The sequence below is a fragment of the Doryrhamphus excisus genome, chromosome 6, assembly GCF_030265055.1.
Source record: "Doryrhamphus excisus isolate RoL2022-K1 chromosome 6, RoL_Dexc_1.0, whole genome shotgun sequence".
NCBI classification, from domain to species: Eukaryota; Metazoa; Chordata; class Actinopteri; order Syngnathiformes; family Syngnathidae; genus Doryrhamphus; species Doryrhamphus excisus.
In genome coordinates, this window is record NC_080471.1 from 10,831,738 (window position 1) to 10,848,264 (window position 16,527).

The 16,527-nt window shown below is 40.8% G+C and overlaps 1 protein-coding gene across 8 annotated transcripts in view; it reads right to left on the bottom strand.

The window, feature by feature from the left end:
* The window catches only part of LOC131131733 (alpha-1,3-mannosyl-glycoprotein 4-beta-N-acetylglucosaminyltransferase C-like), a 127,458-nt gene that overhangs the window by 94,901 nt on the left and 16,030 nt on the right, over positions 1–16,527 (bottom strand). For 4 of the 8 annotated variants that reach the window (XM_058076703.1, XM_058076699.1, XM_058076701.1 and 1 more), the window contains exon 2: positions 9,942–9,989. The exons of the other annotated variants lie outside the window; for them this stretch is intronic. The gene's annotated coding sequence lies outside the window, so the exon portion shown is untranslated. The remainder of the gene's footprint in view (positions 1–9,941; positions 9,990–16,527) is intronic. 8 annotated transcript variants of the gene reach the window in all.

The following is a 16,527-nucleotide window of genomic DNA, read 5'->3' on the forward strand; positions in this document are numbered from 1 at the left end:
GTTCTGGTCACTCTAAAAAAATGTGTTCCCAATGAAAGGTCATTTACTTTTTGGCTGCTTCAACAAGTAAACACCTCACAATGGACAAAATCAGTCAATGAATGAGAGGTCCCTGAATTTTAATGTTCGTCTTAGCAAGACACTTTGGACTCAAACAATAATATAACATATATTGAATAATTGTTCAGCTGTTCTGTATCTAATATTGTCCCAGATCACACTTTCTATAAACTTCAAATGAGGTGTATGTGATTTGGCTCCAGTGCCATTCTCAGCACGTCAAATAGTTCCAACATAAAGAAACGTATCAAATCAAGCTGCAAAATTACATGTAGTTATATCACCTTATGTTCCAGAACTCAGACTACCTCTAACTACAAGATTGCCCTTGTAATTTGCCATTCAGTCCCTGATCATAGGCTGTTCTGATTTCAGGCGTTTCATTGCTATCAATCTGGTGAAAGAAGATCAAAGACGATCCAAAGAAAGGGTGTCTCCAAGAAGACGGTTCAGAGGAAGTCTGCCACAGTGAATACACACTCCACACTACTGAAGAACCTCATGGACTTTGAATGGGATTTCATATATATACGGTAGGTCAGTGAGCTCTATTTTGTCTCTTGCTCTCAATTTCTCATGCTGTTCTGACAGGGTGACAATGCAGCATTAAACATGAGATACTTTGATATGGTACGGTGCCACACGGTGGCCCGAGAAGTTGGGAGGAATTGAACTCTGGCCTCCTAGCTGTGAGGCCTGTGCGCTAACCACTCGGCGCCGTGCAGCCTACACTAAAGTTATCATCCAAAAACTTGGATAATAACGTCACAGTACAGTTAAAAAGTTATAAAAATTCATGTTGAAATGTATACATGTCAAGGATATCCGCTATTCATCATGGTAACAGATGCGGTGGACCAATAGGAGGTTGCGTGGAGAGCAAACGAGTTTGCGTTGAAAGGTGTTCAGTCTGAGCTCAGAACACTACGACCTTTAGAGTGAAAACATGAGGGTGCAGGGGTCAAAGCCATTTAGCACAGTAAGTGAGCAAACAGGCCTCCTGCCTCCTCAGTGGACTGATGGCCAAGATGGCCGGGAGCTGCCTTCATAATGTAATCCCATTTGCTCTCCAAGGAGCTCAGCCTTGTACTTCCTTCAAACTTGCATGTCAACAACACACTCACTCGCTTCCGCTCTGCCAGGATGCCGTGATGATGCCAGAGAGGAAAGTGAGAGCCTGGGCATCTTCCATCTTTGCTAAGTCCTATATTAAGCCTGCCTTACCCTGCAGACCTCCTTCAAGGCCAAACAACCCTAATGTAGCCATTGACGCACGTTTTTAACCGAATCCAGATAAAGACAGAAGTTAAAAAGCACAAGAACAGCAAATGAACTAGGATTTTTGTACACTGCAAGCGGTAGCCGTGCTTTGTTGCATTCACGGAAACGAGCACCAATTCAATTACACGCTGGCTAGGGCCTGGACAAGAGCTCACTTATGCCGACAGGTGGATGCACGGGTGACGGGGACAGTCACTCCAGTCAGCCTCCGGTGGACCAACACAAGCCAGCCATGAGTGAGGAAAGTGTGGAGGCTAATCCAATAAATTTACAGGCTATGGGCTCTAATTTTCGTGGCGCAGTGCAAAGTGGCACAGGGTGGCGGAGTGTGGCGCACCACACGCAGTGGTAATTTCGTCCAGTGCGCCACTGTGCGCAGCCAATTTGGTCATTTGTTAGAATGGGCTGTGCCGATATGGCAAAGGGGAGGTGTCCACATTTATTAAAATGCCACCCAAAGCAACATTTAAGAAGTGAAGTGAAGACAGCTCCACTCATCACGCATCTGTGTGTCTGTGCCGGATGCCTTTAAACAGCCCAGATCGCCCCGCCCTCCCCTCACCTCAGTAATCATCCGATCACTGTTAGTATGCAAATGAGCCAACAGTCCAGCCCACAGTACGGACAGAGAAAGTGACCCATTAGACAACTAATAATTGACAGCAAACAGAACTGACGAACAACACTGAAAATGGCCACTCCATTAGGACCCCATCCTTCAGGCCATACTGTGTGAACAACGCATGTTATACCAATGGATAGGTTTTGATAAAGGGAAAAGCCTTATTCATAGTTGGTAATATTGTTTGTAACCATGGCGATGTAATTTACGACAAAATTGAAAACATTTCACTTGATTAGGAACCCATCCTTCAGGCCATATCTTGCAAAGAGCCCCCACATATGTTATACCACTGGATAGGTCTTGATGTGGAGAAGAGCGCTATTTATATTACCGTATTTTCACGACCATAAGGCGCACTTAAAAGCCTTACATTTTCTCCAAAACGTGTGGCGCGCCCGATGGTGCAGTGCACCAAATTTGTTGAAAGGCGGACGTAATAGAGGACCTTCTATAATGAATGTAAAGAAGACCACTTGAAGTTTATTTAAATCAGAACAAGCCAATGAGGAGTGTGATGATAATAATAAAAAACTATGTGATTTTTTAAATATGGCTCTGAACATGTGTGTTCCAAAGAAATCCTTCGAGGGAATCCCGTTATTTGCAGAAAGATGCAGTGACCATGACTATATTAAATGCTATTTAGCTATCTGCACATGTAGTCTTTGTAACAAAACAATAAAGGTGTTATATAGAACCAAATAAAGGCACTTAATGAAAGGCTTAACCCAAAGACAACCACTGGGGACTGGCGCCAATAAAAACATGGATGAACACCATGGATCATTGTGACTGTCACACTTTTCATTGAGTTGATCATTACAGCCGTGCAGCTGCAGAGACAATTAGAGGCAGTAATGGAGCACGTTATGGGTCCACCGAATGAACTGATGGCTGAGGACGGGCTATCACATGGGGAGACATAAACCTCTTTGTGGCATTTTTTGTTTTTTTTTTTAATCAGCTGATCCATCCATCTGCTTTTTCTGTACAGCTTCGTCCTCACTGGGGTCACGGATATGCTGGAGCCAATCCCAGCTGTCTTTGGATGAGAGGCACTGTACACCCTGGACTGGTGTCAGCTGATTATATCAATAAAATCTGTTTAGACTCTTCAGGCTGACTTTGGTGATGAAAGGCCGCGTTGTTGTTTAACAGCTTTTTTGCTTCGGTAACTCTTGTTGTTGTGTCTTGTCAAACAATAATATACAGCAGGCCGCAGAGCGACACTGCGAAATACGACCAGGGATTAGGAGGCCATTGCGGTATTACAAGGACCATGGCCACGGCAGAGTAGACTACTATTAAAGACACATTTCAACAGCAACAACAACACCGCTGTGAGGGGCGTGCCATGGTGGATGATATAGTTACTCATGAGGTTTGGAGCTGTATTTGTTTGAATTCCATGCTTTCTGTGAAAACGGTCTGTTTTAATGTATTCCACACACGGCCTGCCTGCAGCCACTCCACTGTGGTTGGTCACACTCCTAAATGCTCACGAGGACTTCCGAATAGCTGCCGAACCAAACTTTATAGGAGTTGATAATAAACGGTGATTTATCTTTGTAAAATTTCGGCATTTAACATATAGCCATATGTGTTGAATTTTGAATTCGATCCAGATGTACAGACTGGACAGTCCAAAGTTTCTCTATAATGTTACACAGACAACCGCTTTTGTTCTATTACATATACAAAATAACCACAGTTAGAACACTGATAAATTGTTACTTACTGCTTACACGAACACCGACAGAGAGCGTATCTAGCCCACGGCACATGCCCATATAAGGAAGCCAGACTCTCTGTGACATCACAGAAAGCCAGTGTTACAAAACATTCTCTGAAACTGAGTGTTCAGAGCCATTCTAAACTGAGGGCTCACTTCCACAAATGCGCAAACCTCATCATCAGCATCTTAAAACACAAGAATACAACATTCTAACAACATTTATAAGTCCGAAAAGTGAAAAAAGCACAACAGGTTTCTCAATAAATTGTTTTTGTAAAACATCCATGACTCTGAAGTCCGTGTCAATGTCCAAATGTATTTTTCAAGAACATGTTGACCAATTCCAAACTGACTCAAACAGCCATAAGTTGCAGTTTCACTTCAGTCTTGTTGGTGTCAAAGTGAAAGCTATGCTTGAAATGTATCTTTTCATAAAAAGTCATTTTCTCCCTTTTGAAATTATGAAATTATGCTTAAACATACCCATGTTCTACTGTTGATTAGTAAAGAACAGAAAAAGGTAGAAACAATTTTTTTGGATAAAAGATGAAAGTCTAATCTTTCTTTTGGTATGTACCATGCTTACCCAATACCACAATATCCTGTGTGCCTTAAAAAAATCTGTCAAAATCAACAAAAATGGCCTGTACTGAGAGGGATGTCTTTAAAAATGGCTGGGATTGAATGAGTTAAAAGTGACCTTAGTACCTTGTGTCTTTAGTGTTGATTGTCAATATAATCATGTTCATTGTGTGGTCATTGCTAAGATTTAATTTAGCACAAAACATGGCATCACACCTTGCAGGTCGAGCATGCATGTTTCCATTGAGTGTTGTTAAAGGTGAGCAGACAAGGTAGCTGTGCTTGTAATGGTGTGCAATCACAAGGTATTCACTCAGTAACGCTGCACAAATGCTTTTTGAGATTGGGGCCTGATTGTGTTCATTACATTCACAGTCACACTGTTTTTTTAAATAAATATGTAGATATGCTAAGAATATATATATTATTTATATTTCATATATATATATATATATATATATATATATATATATATATGAAAAAAACCTGCATCTCAGCTTTGTGAGATGGGTGAAAAATTGTATGATTAGTATGAGCATTTTTTTCCAGATTATTTTTTCTCCAGCATACCCGCAATCCTACTGAGGACAAAGTATATATAGTATAGTATACTGAGTATAGAAAATGCATGTATGCTATATTATATTTTTATAATGTACCAGCAAATGGCCCCCGGGCTGTATTTTGGACACCCCTGATATAGACACTTCATCCCGGATCGATATCCGTCCTGGTGTCCAAATGAAGTCGTCATGTGTCGTTATTGCCTAACCCACTTTGAGTGCCAAGTCGGTGCGGGATGAATAACAAGCTGGTGTTGCTCTTTTGAGAGTGACATGAGAAAGGCGGAACTTGAAAAGAGGCTGGGAGTGCTAATGAGCCTTATTTTAAGAACACAACGCACTCATGAATATTTAACAGCTTGTCTCCTTGATGAACCACCAACATAAAAAAAGTCTGATGAAGCCAACATTATGTGCGAAAAAATAAAAATCATCTCTGTAGCGCTGCTGCATCTGCTGCTGAGGTTCTTTCGCACAGCTTCTTTCTACAACTGTGCTAAGGTTAGTGATATACTAAACATTTGCTTTTGCAACAGCATTGTAGTAATTTTCATTTCAGTGTATTTGTGTATAAGGGGAAACGACATGTACAGAACTGGACCAAAAAAAGCAAATGAATGGTCATGAATGTACAGTGGAAGATAAGTACTCTAATTTATAGATATATATATATACACACCTGCTGACCTCACTTGCTATGAGTTATTTATTGAATTCAATGGTGTTTCTCAGCTTCATTATCAAAATGCTGGCAGTTGCAACTTTCTTTGGCTCCATGGTGGGGGGGGGTTTCCATCTGTGATCAATACAAAAAACTGAAGAACTACAGAGTCTACCACTTATGCCATCGTATTAGCATGCACATAGGCTGCTATCAAAGATGTTTTGTGAACAATATAGTTTAGGGACACAGCTGAACTCACACAGTGTTAAAAGGGACCTATGATGACTTATCCACTTTTCTGACCTATAAATGTAGTTAGAATGTTGTATTCTCGTGTTAAACGATGCCAAAGTTTCAGATAATGAGGTTTGCGCATTTGGAAGTGAACCCTGAAAGAAGTTTGGGATAGTTCAAAATGCTTGGTTTTAAAAGGCGTGGTAAACCTGGCCCTCTGTGATGTCACAGAGGGGTGGACTTCCTTATTTGGTTCATAGTAAGGAGGCACTTTGGGCATGTGACCAATCACAGCATGCCCAGAGGCAGGCCGTGGGTGGAATAAATTCAAACAGACCGTTTTGGCTGGAAGTACAAATCAAAGGAAGAAAAGCTGGAATAGGTGCAGATTCTGCAATATCTAAAAAGTTTTCTGTGCGCCCCAAATTCTCATTCATATAGTTCTAATGCGCACTGTGTTTCATTTTATTTCCAGAGTAAGCTGTGGGCCTCAAATAGGCAATTTAGTTGAATGAGAGGCTAAAAATTCTCTCAGTATGATATTGGTACAAGCACAATCATAAACATATTGTTAAATAGCTCTCTGACAGTGTCAATCCACCCCCCACATGGCGCAAGTACTCAGGTTTCCCGTTAAAAAGTCTAATACCGTCATGAAACGAGCGTTGGACTCCTCAGTAATGGACTTTTCAGCGCGACATCACCTTTTAAGAGAGCCTTGTGATGAGTCTATAACATCAGTCTCTGTGTTTAATGAATGTGAAGGCGAATGAATCAACAGCCTGTCGAGGAAAAGGACAATTTTATGAGCTGTGATGAATGCTCAAGTTCCTACACGCCCAAAAAAGTCCCAGAGAGATCCCAGGGACACACTTTGTTGCTAGGGAACACCAAGAACGCTACTCCTCTTGCAGGAAAACACCTTCTGTGTCCAATAATTATAAAAACCAGGGGCATCCAATAGGAGAGAAAAATTGGAATGGTGTACCAGGGTCCCAATGCCGGGATCCCCTGAGCTTTTGTACAGTTTTGTTAAATCAGTTATCAAAAAGCTAAGTTATAAGTTAGTCATTCACCTACTGCTAAGCGGCAGACAAATTTTTCAAAAAGTTATTTGTAGTTTGTAATATGTTAGTATTCATAGCGTTGTAACCAGGGTTAGGCATGAAGTCCAGAGGATAGTTTCCCAAAGTGGGGTACGCGTACAACTAGCGGTATGTCAATTGTCATAGGGGGTACATGAAAAAATTATGAGTTCATCACAATTACGAGTTTGCCTGAACACCTCTGTGTTCATCATACCAGCAAATAAATAAGTTTGAATGATTATTTAATGCATTAGACTGTTTCATTCATATTGGTATTCCAATGAATCACCGCACCGCGCATCAGTGAGTGAATGAGGCTCTTCCATTGGTTGTGTATGTATTTTGGTATTTCGGACACTATTAAGAAAGATTCCAGTCGGATAATGGACACTTAATACTCAACGACAAGATGATTAAACACCTCATGGTGTAGAAATAACAGAATGCCTCATCTTTGACGCGCTACATCAGACTTCCTCAAAGCAGTCACAATCAGGGAAGTCAAACAACAAATCACGTCTGTCTCGTGCCAAAGTAACTGAGGGTTTCAGGATACCCATTTAAGTTGTGGAAGTTTGGTGTAAAGAAAGGACTATACTAACACAATTTTGGGATAGACAGCAGTGGGATATTTTCCTAGGGAATTAATCTGAAGGTTGTTGTTGCAATTCATCAAGCAATCAATTAGGCCCTAGAAGGACCAAGTCAATATTAACCAAACACAAATCATTAGAGTTTGGAACGAAACATATCACTTTGTTTTTAAATCAAAAAACAATGAATTATTGTTACATACAGTGTGTGTGTGGGGGTGGGGGAGGTGGATGTTGTGCTACACCCCTTGGAAAGACAGAAGTCCATTAATAGAGTGGACGATCATATTTAAAAGACAAAGTCCGCATTTGAAGGCTGTCAAGTCCATTCCAAAGCAACAGGCGGCACTACAAGGTCTAAGCTAATATACTAGGTGAAAGAAATACAAAATACTTCCAGAAGGAGGTTCATCACATCGGACAACCATGTAGCACAACTATGCATGCTATTTGTGCAACGGTACATGTATTCATAATCACATTCTTGGACCATATTATGGGGGCCATAATTGGCCTTGGCATATTGGAATAAAACAAATGAATTATAATGAGATAAATTAATATATCGCACTAGTTTTCTTTGTCATCCATAACACGGCTGTTTTACTCAGACAGCTTTGCATTGACTGACCTACATTGAATTGGTTTCAGTATCTTTAATGTACAAAGTGTAATAAAGTGGCCTCCATTTCCTTCAATTTTTCAATATGCAGGGCTCGCTGGAAAAAGTTTGGACACCCTTGTTGTACACTATTATTTATTACATATAATTATGTGTAATTATGTGTTAAAAATCTTGTTGCCAATGTTACAATGTGGGGCTACCAATGTGGGGCTACTGCACATCCCACGAGGAAAATTGTATAGAAATGTTAAAATGTCAATTCTTGGGTACAGACTGCATCCTTCACTTTGCATCCAAACACCGTCAAAGCGGATGAAACAGCAAAAAGTAGGCCTTCTTATCAAAGAAGGCTGGTATTATCTCATTAAGGCAGATGCAATAGGTAGCTGGGGGTTTCTATGGGGTGGGTATGGGTTCGAGTTCCAAAGGGAAATGAAACAGTTTTGCCTGTATTTGCTTTGTTATTTAGCTGGAAGAGCAAAAATTAATTACTTTCACTCTATTCATTAGCAGGGCCGTAAACACATTAGTCCAATGAAATGTCTTCGAGCACACCTGGCCGCCTTATCTCTTCTCCTCTGCAAAGGAGGCAGGCAGGCGGGCTGGCGGGCTGGCGGGCTGGCGGGTGGGTGGGCAGGCTCGCTTTTTGCCAATGTGCTGCAGGCAGGGTATTAAAGAAAGACGACGTCATTCATAGGATGCGCTACCTGCCGCCTGGTCGGCCCGCAGCCGCCTCCCAGGAAGCCGTAATGCATGAGATTTGTCAGTGTCAATTCCCAGACTAATCTCTCTGCCGCACCTCCGTCGGCCTATACATTGGCTGGCTCTGCCGCCTCGCCTCCGCACACAAGCAACAGGGAGCCATGCGGCAGGGAAGTCACCTGAGATAAGGACGCATGTGCAATCAGCGCACGTTTCTTAGCGACACGCGAGTGGCACGTCAGCACATTGCAGGCACAGTCCAACAAGAACTAAAACTTTTTTTTTTCTTGAAAGTAACTCCAGAACACCTAGCTGGCTCTTTTACTATGTGTACAGTATACAAGAGTTCCTCAGTCTATGTACATACGTACGAGCTCCATTCCCAGTCGCACCTAAACTGTAGCCAAATTAGCTAAATGAACACCAATTAGTGTACAAAACACATGGATATACAAAGTACAATGCTCAAAGCTATGGCAAAAGAAAACATGCTTTTATGATATTCTATAGAACAAAACACAGGTTTTATCATTGTTGAATTTTTGTTGTCTTAATCTGTCTGGCACTTAGAAATGAGGATTACTGCCACCTCCAGACCTGGAGTGGAACAGTATTGACTTTTTTAAGTGAATGCGCCCAAATCAGGGGTGTCAAACTTTTCCCACTTTTTTAAACCAAGCCATGTAGATTTGATTAGATGTTTTTTAATATATTTTATCTTTGTGTTATTAGTCACAAAGCCTATTATTAGTATGAACTTGTTTTCCTTATAATACTTTTTTTGCATCAACAAATATTTAATCTTTCTTCTTTTAATTATTTTTCTGATTGTTTTATTTATTCTTTTTTATTATCAAAATATTACCAACTTAATTTTCAAAAAAATATTTTTTCTTATTATTATTTTTGTTTATTCTTTTTTCCCTTTAATTGTTCTGCTTCATGCAATTTTTTGTTATATCATGAGTTTACTTTTAATATTTTGTCTCTAAAATTACTGCTTTTTTCCAATTTTTGCTTTTAGTTTACTTGTTTAACTGTATTTTTAGAAAGTGCTAAGGGCCAAAATAAAAAAAAAAACAGTCACAAGCTGGAAATGGCCCCCAGGTTGCACTTTGGAAAATCCTGGCTCAAATGATTAATATATACGTGTGCAGTGTGAATGGAAACTTAATAATTAGTTTCTTACCTTAAAGTGAACTTGTAAGCAATGTGCCTTGCATGTAAAGAACATCAGCTAGAAAACACAAAAGACACCGTCACACAACAGAATGTACATTCATGATATAAGACACGCCTTCACATAAAGTCATCACTATAGGCATTCATGGATGAATACAATTACAGCATAAGTTGTTATTGTGGAGTTTGCATGTTCTCCTCGTGCATACGTGGGTTTTCTGAGAGTACTCCGGTTTCCTCCCACATTCCAAAAACATGCTAGGTTAATTGGCGACTCCAAATTGTTCATAGGTATGAATGTGAGTGTGAATAGTTGTTTGTCTATATGTGCCCTGTGATTGGCTGGTGACCAGTCCAGGGTGTACCCCGCCTCACGCCCAAAGTCAGCTGGGATAGGCTCCAGCATGCCCGCAACCCTCGTGAGGATAAGCGGATGGGTGGATGGTTGTGCTACCTAGTGGAGAATTGGTAAATTGCAGTCTGGGTCATGTTGAGATGTCAAGTACTGTTTCATTGTCTCTGTGGGCTAACAAAAACAATAAAATAAAAGTGTGAGGAATGAAATGTATGAGCACGACAATTTACTGAGTGAGCTTATTGTCATGTATGTGATTACAGTTCATTTGCATGACACACAAATATCCGTCATTTTAACGACTGGCTGAGATTGATGGCCAGGCTCCATGAAGGAACGAGGCTTTGATGGCCACTTTTATCATCATCATCATCATCCTTTATGGCTCATTTCAAATCCAAAGCCATCCACAATGTCTGACGTGAGGACGCGAGGTTGAGACAGACGTCCTCATTCACAGGAGATGGAATAAATAATCGTGTATATTTATGTCACATCGCCAAATTAACACATGCGGTAGAAACCTGAAGCCGTCATTCCTCACGTGGTAATGTGGAGATCATCCTGCACACGGCACGTTGACGTATTTCGCTCCGAGCTAACGACCATCAGCTCACCGCATGAGACATCATGCCTCATTCAAGGCTGTCAGAGGAAGAATTATCATACTGAACGTGTCAGTGACTTAGACCAGATGTTGAATTCTATGCAAAAAAAAAAATGTAAAGACCCGTTCGCTTGCAAGCACAGCGGGTTCCTCTGAGACAAACTGCTAAAACGGTGCCACAGAGAACAAAAAAATCAATATAATAGTGAGAGTATTGTGCAAGACAGCTGCAGTTTGCGTGACAGACAAAACGTTTTTTTTTTCCGAAAGAGTGTCTTTGCCTCACATCGCATTACAGAACATCACACAAAACATTCATTCATTCATTTTCTACCGCTTTTTCCTCACGAGGGTCGCGGGGGTGCTGGAGCCTATCCCAGCTGTCTTCGGGCGAGAGGCGGGGTACACCCTGGACTGGTCGCCAGCCAGTCACAGGGCACATATAGACAACCATTCAAACTCACATTCATACCTATGGACAATTTGGAGTCGGCAATTAACCTAGCATGTTTTTGGAATGTGGGAGGAAACCGGAGTACCCGGAGAAAACCCACGCATGCACGGGGAGAACATGCAAACTCCACACAGAGATGGCCGAGAGTGGAATTGAACCCTGGTCTCCTCGCTGTGTGGTCTGCACGCTAACCACTAGACCACCATGCCGCCCCACACAAAACATAATAACTTTATTTTCATTTCTCTATGATGACATTTTCCGTCAGCTAATTGTTAGCACAAGGCACAAAAAAGCCTAAAAATATCTCCTTTTTTGAGAAAAAATGGTTAGCACGTTAGCTTGTTAATGGCTATCAGCATATTTCTGTCGTGTTGAACTCAGAGAAAAAAGTAAGACCAAAAATGTGCTCAAAGCTGTGGACAAATAGAAGACAAATAGAAGCACCATGCTCAATGGCATTATGCTGCATTATGTCTGACACAGTAGACTTTTAAAACTGGTAGGATAAAAAAATACTACTTTTTTACATTGAAACATTGAATGAAAATAAAAAACATAATTAGTAAAATACAAATCAACAAAATTAAATATTTGCATGCCTACAACGACCCATGCCATTGCAAAATGATGTTATTTATTCCATAACCTTGTCTCTTTTCACCCAGAGGAGTAAAGCAAGTATCGCTTCACACAACATGAAGGTTCTCTCTTTTTTATCTCTCCAAAAAGGTAGCTGTTAGCTTCCCTCCGTATTTGATGTTACACAATAAATGTGTAAATGTTCAAATTGGATTAAGTGGTGAGGAACTTGTTTCTCTTCCCTCAACACACACGCACACTCGTGAAGGTTCCGCACACCTCAAGCAAGCTGGCAGGAATTAGCATCACAAAGAGGAGAACATTAGCGTGGCACACTTCACGCTCCCGCTTACTTCCTGTTGGGCCTAAATGGAAGAAAATATGATGTGTGTTGTCACAAACACAAGTACAAATCCCTGCTGCAGCGTCTGCCACACTGCGAGACGTTTGTGATGTTTGGCAGTCATTTCCATTCGACGACGGACATTTGCATTTGTTTGATTTGCAGCAGCCATGCGCGAGGCCCCTTTGTGCGGCAACACAGACAAATAAATTAAGAGCCATCCTTCCTGGCACAGATTATTTATCTCTGCACTCAAACTGTCTCAACTTGGGGAAACACGGCTGCAGCTTCACTGCACTGACATTGTGTGTGCCTGTTGTGCTAGCCTGATACAATCACTATCTGTGTGTGTGTGTGTGTGGGGGGGGGGGGTGCGTGTCGATGGCGGATTAATCATGGTAATGTAACGCACGCCTATAGCTATCAGTCCTCAGCGCTAATCCTCCTGCATTAAATCAATTTTCCACGTCAGCTCAGGCAGCCTGCAGGAAGATGACTCGCCAAAGTGGACAAAAAGGAGCCCATCAGCACCAAACCGGCACCAGGAGAGTGCAGAAACATGTGCACCATCACATGCACACTCATGTGCAATCAACTTCACAGAACGCCCAATATTACATTATTAAATTAAACTACAATGTGACAAAATGTAATGCTGCCATAGCCAAGAAAGCATGCGACTAAAGGAAGCATTCAAATTTCGGTAATGCTTAAAACGACTTAAATACAGCAAAATACTTTAGTATTTTCAGCCATTTTCTATACCTATCCCAGCTGTCTTCGGGCGAGAGGCGGGGTACACCCTGGGCTGGTCGCCAGCCAATCACAGGGCACATATAGACAAACAACCATTCACACTCACATTCATACCTATGGACAATTTGGAGTCACCAATTAACCTAGCATGTTTTTGGAATGTGGGAAGAAACCGGAGTACCCGGAAAAAACCCAAGCACGCATGGGGGAGAACAACAACAAACACATAGATGCCCAAGGGGGTAATCGAACCCGGGTCTTCTAGCTGTGTGGCCTGCGCGCTAGCCACTCACTCACTCACCGTGCAGCCTTTAAGTATTACATGTTATCATTAATATACATGTTACTACATGGTGACTAGATAAAGTCATAAAACCTTGTTGGAGAGAAAGAGAGATTTTTGGAGGCGTTTTAATAGCAGTCTTTGTAGGCGGCATCTGTGTATCCCATTTAAATAAGGTACCCAAAATAGTAGGACCAAACCTATGTAACCCTAACGCCAACCATTACCCATTAGTTCTTCATTAGAATCCTCAGTAACTGTATTTTTGTGTACCTTATTTTAAAGTGAGACCTATCTTTAGAATGCAGATAAGAGAAAGATGTGTGTTCTTGTCTCACATAAGTATTGTGGATGATAGGCAACATTTTTAAAAGTAGTGCACTTTTCCTTTAAGTGCAGAGTACACTCAAACCTGCAGAGAGAGTGGGGACTTCAAGGGCCACATGACATTCACTGTGTACTTTATAAACAATGACTGGGAAATTAACTCCAATGTACTGCAAGCCAGGGTAATGCACAAAACACACACAAGTGCATATTTAAGAAGTACTTAAGAGATCAGCGGAAGAGTTGAGACAGCCACTAACGCTACTAACATGAGCGTAGCAGTGGGGCTAACATTATGCTCATTTTTTTGGATGTACTATGTATGTCTTATTTGATAAAACTACATGATTTCTACATTGTAATCAGGATTCAGTGTTGTCACTTTTTTTTAAATTTAAGATGCTGTCTTAATATACAATTCAAACATAGTATAAAATTAAGAATTGTAGAGTAATTTTAACTAGGTGGTTCAGCTGGTATCAGTGAAAAAGAACGACCGATACTTGCTCCGCTGATCAGCTCCGCCCCCACTGCAGCATTCGGAACAACCATGTGGTGAGCTTGAGGCTGTGATCATCCGTCAGGCAGCGCCTTCAAGCCCCGATCCCAACCCGCTGTACTTTCAAGTGTAGGCAAAATTCGGGATGTGTACCGCCTCGGTAGGGATTTTTGGAGCATGCAGACACTAAGGCTGAATCCCAATTCTACCCATGGCCCTTGGCTTGGCTCTTACTCCTCGCTTTTGCGCATTCAGGAGAATCAAGTGGTGTCCCAATTCTCCTTAAATCGAGAGTTAAGGGGTAACTGCTCAGGGATATCGACCACTTGAAACCAAGTGTCGTCTGGGACCAGACGACAAAAACATCAACGGCAAGAAGAGAGCGAGGACAAAACAGGGAGGTTTTTAAACCTTGAAATGATGCTTGATAAGGTTTATACATTTGTTGAAGTTTGTGATATCGCTTTTTGTATTCCATATGCATATTTGATACATTCAATTTTTTATAAATGCTTTTACAGCGCTGCTTACAAGCTGTTATCTATTAGAGTTGTTTGTTTTGCAATAAATGCTACAATTTGTAAAATCTGTACCTTTTATTTTAAAAAGGTGTTCTGAGGTAGACTATAGAACAGGGGTCGGGAACCTTTTTGGCTAAGAGAGCCATGAAGGCCAGATATTTTAAAATGTGTATCTGTGAGAGCCATATACATTTTGAATGCAATAAAATGTGTGCATTTTTATGTAAGACCAACAGTTTTAGATATAATGGGCTCTAATTATGTAGACCAGGCACACTACCCCATGCCAATGGGGTGTGGCCAGCATACTTTCGTGAGCAGCGCAGTGTCTAATAATAAATCAAATACTTGCTGCCATTAATGCAACTTCTGCTGCTGCATAGTTTTGAACCGTATTCAGTACACGTATTTGACTAAAGGAGGAAAGTTTACATTTACATGTTTTTTTGACATCTCAATGACCGAGGTAGACTACCGCATTACCCAGTAATAATCAAGTTTTGGTGTTTGACCTGGAAAATATCATCAGGAAAGATAGATATGGTTGGCCGTATTGCAGCAGAATATAGATGGACGAATCAAAATGCATAAGAAAGTTGTTGATTTTGAATATTATTTTTAACAGTCATTTCTGTGATGGTTTACTTTAAAATGTTAACAAAAATGCATTTTATTGTGGAAAAGAAATGCTTGAGAGCCAGATACAGTCATCAAAAGAGCCCTACCTGGCTCCCGAGCCATAGGTTCCCTACCTTTGCTATAGAACATTGCAATAAGGAAACATTGCATAGGGCTAAGGCAGGGGTCTCAAACACGCAGCCCGCGGGCCAAATGTGGCCCGCAGGACACTAGTTTGAGGCCCCCGCCTTGATATAAAAGTTTAATGTTAGTGCGGCCCGCGCAAGTTTGATATGGATGCTGTATGGTATCATGTACCCGGAAAAATTATTAGGTTTGATTAATGTTCATGTTAAAGGTTAAATAACTGTTAATAGTTATCCTCCCTATCGGTGCGGAAGTGGTAAGTTTTTGGCTATTTAAGTTGAAAAGAAATAACTTGAAGGCTACCTTTTAGGTCGCTCGCTCTCTAGTTTGCGAGTTAGCATGTGTCTCAAGACCCTGCGCAATATGTTGTAAATAAAAAGAGTATAAATGTGACAATAGTCGTGTTTTGTCATGTCTACAGGGCTCTAATAGTGCTTTGTTAATTTTAATCTGAAAAAAAGAATTTGTCTACACACCAACTATATGTGGTTTCTTAAGTTTTTATTATTTGTCGTTTTATTATTATTAGTATATTTATTTATTTATTACTGATTGATTGATTTTCTTTATTCTTGATTTGTTTATTTATTTTTCATCTTATTTTGTGTAGAAAAATAAAAAGTAAGCTATTTGAGAACAGTGGAATGTTTTATCAGAGCTTTTATTGTAGAAAATCGGAACCAAAGCAAAGTTTATTCATTTTTCTGTTTTAAATAAATGCGTTTTTTGTTTTGTTTTTTTGGAAAACCTGATGCGGCCCAGTCTCACCCAGACCCTAGCTCCAGTGGCCCCCAAGTAAATTGAGTTTGAGACCCCTGGGCTAAGGGATAGAATTGGAATTCAAGTAACACTTTTAGTGGAGGAGGAACTTTCATTGTGTGCATGCAGGGCTGCATCGGTCTACAGATGACGCATGTGCCCTCTACAACCACTTCTGACTCCGTGGTGGGTGGGCTTCAGTCTGGGCGGCAAACCTGCTTTACAATAAGCTATGAAAATAATGTTACAAAAATGAGCAGCTCTTGGCCATTTTCATTTTGTAAAAGTATATCTCAAAAGAAAAAAACCTTAGTGACCCCTAATATTATTTACATTTACGCT